The sequence below is a fragment of the Montipora foliosa genome, unplaced genomic scaffold (assembly GCF_036669935.1).
Source record: "Montipora foliosa isolate CH-2021 unplaced genomic scaffold, ASM3666993v2 scaffold_432, whole genome shotgun sequence".
Lineage (NCBI taxonomy): Eukaryota > Metazoa > Cnidaria > Anthozoa > Scleractinia > Acroporidae > Montipora > Montipora foliosa.
Window position 1 is genome coordinate 307,501 of NW_027179737.1, and position 2,500 is coordinate 310,000.

Here is a 2,500-nt window from a genome sequence, read left to right on the forward strand (position 1 = left end):
AAAGGCAAATAAATGATGATGATGATGATGATGAGTGTCAGTTCACTTTAGCAGTGATGACAATCACTTATAATGGCCAAATTGGCTCAACCTTTTCCTGGTAACCTCATAATATCTGTGCCATAGAAAACTTTCCCGTTCAGCTGGGAACCGTATTCCTTCAAACCCAATGTTACGCGAGTTCACGTTTCGTTGATGTGTGGTTTTTGACGCACCGCCCATAAACGAATTGTTTTTTTTTCCTGAAGGAACATAACAGCAGACCAGTAGTGCTGTAAGAATGAATTGGTGTTAAGTTTGACTTAAATCGAGTTTTAGGATAGTCATACCCACCCTTACCACGAATTTCTTTCGGAGGAAATAAGTATGGGAGCAGTTGTTTGTCCTCTCGGAGTAACAAGTGGCGCGGGTTAGAAGTAACCTTGGGGTCAAAAAGCCGATCTCTTTCACCCACGTTGCGTTCGTTGATGACACCGTCAGCTTCGCCAACCTCGTATGAAACGTCTGACATAAACTGCGTCGCAATTTATTATGAAAAGGAAAGGGTTAGAGGCTGTTTTCTCAGTAAGGAAAGATTTTCCTGGGGATGGTACTCCAAGGAATAATGATGGACTTGAAGCAAAATGCAGGCTTTTTTCAGCCCTCTGCCATCTTCTCAGAATTCAACAAGGTGTTATATGTTTGTGACTCCCAAAGGAGGTGTATCAAGATGCTCACACCCCTTAAGAAAACTGCCGAATTCGGCCTTAAAATAAGAATATTGGGGATTTTTTTTCTGCATATTCCAATCATGAAAATCACCAGGCGTACGACTCTTGCGACCTTTCAGGTGCGATCTTTAGAGTGAGCAGTGCTTACAGGTTCTAGATCAGAATGTAACATCCACCAGGGAACTGAACTGCCGCGTGCCACTTTCTTTAAATTGCCTCGAGGGGAGTGTGGAAGCGAAGGCGGTAGCCTCAGGCAGGAAATTACTCAAATGGGGATTGGACTGACATATGAAGCAAAATCTAGATCCCCTGGGATATGACAATGTCAATCTACTGATTTGCATGATCCTTGTTATAGAAAATCTGCCTTCAGTAGCTCATGGCAAAAACCAAGTCTCCAGAGATTTCCGATATGCGCGCGACTTTGGAAGCACAGCAAAAGAAGCATTAAAACGCACAGACTCGACTTCATGGTCTTCTTATTATCACACAAGCTGTGGGTCATGGTGCCGGGTCCCGGAGCCGGTCCATCAATACTACTACCTCCAGCGATCGAAGCCACGAGAGAGTTCATTTCAAAGATGCAGGACTGGGCAAGTGCCCATGGGTCTATGCAACAGAGAAGTGTGCGCCAGGAAATCACTATGGCAAGGGCTGCAACAGTTCCGGATTACCTGTATCAAAAGAAAGTTCAGGTTAGAGAAAAAGTCAGCTTTCGGTCGACTTCAAATGCCATAAACAGAGACATCCCGCACCAGGACGAACCTGAGAAGAATACGAGTACTGTTGAAGACGAAGTGTCCGAATTCGACTCCAGTAGTGACTAAGAAAGTTCTGCGGGTGAAGATCCAGTTATAGAAGAGGAAAGTAATTAAGGGAATCTACAAATTACTCGAGATATAGATTTTCTCATGAAAGCAAAATCCCGATTTGGCCCATTCAGTTCAGGAAATCAGCTGCCTCTTGAAAATGGCCGGCCAGCATCTGTCGTTGCCGACAGTTACATTCAGTTGCGCTGGGTAAGGCACAGCAAGGAAACAGCTTCGTTAAGGCGCATTTTGCCCCTCACCAGTGCTGACTTAAGTGTACCTTTTCAATATTGACAGCAAATAGAAATGTAAGCACCTAATGTTCACTCATTTCATTCCTCTGTAAGTGGCGTTTTTCAGTCTAACTGAACTTTTGCGTAAGTTAAGTCATGACATCACCGCTAATGGGAGTACGTTATTAGAAGGTGTAATTTCTGACGATTGAATGACCGAATGAATTGGTCAGAAATTGATATTCTGACGCCACAATGGAGAGGCTCGCGGGGTGTCACGGAACTAGTTAAGGGTATTTAACAGTTTCGGCGGGAAACTTAGGTCATTCTAGGTCACTCAGCCTCCCTGTTTGTTTTATTTTTTTACTATGAGCTGTTTTAATTATTTTCACCCTTTCGTCGGAGTTTTATGCTGCCGCATTAGATGAGGAATACGTTTCCACATGTTTTTTGGCCACGTCTAAAGGGTGGTTTCGTATCTGGCGTAGTATATCTTCTATGAGATTATATTTAACTTTAGTTCTTATAGTAGGCTTGCGTTGTATTTGTAGTAGGATTGTCTTGCATTTGTACAACTCACTGACACATCCTACATAAACTTTCACTCGTAGCTCGTTGTAGCGTAGTCAGAATCTATAATAAACGTACGATTGAAATATGGCGTTGAGGTCGAGCAAAGTGGTTTCATACAGGCGGGATCGGGATGGAAATACTCATTGCGACGGGATGGCGGGATGGACAAAAATAG

The 2,500-nt window shown here is 43.4% G+C and overlaps 1 protein-coding gene across 1 annotated transcript in view; it reads right to left on the bottom strand.

Moving 5' to 3' along the window:
- Nucleotides 1-2,500, bottom strand: part of LOC137988864 (peroxidasin homolog) — a 337,507-nt gene that overhangs the window by 40,307 nt on the left and 294,700 nt on the right. The window lies entirely within an intron of this gene.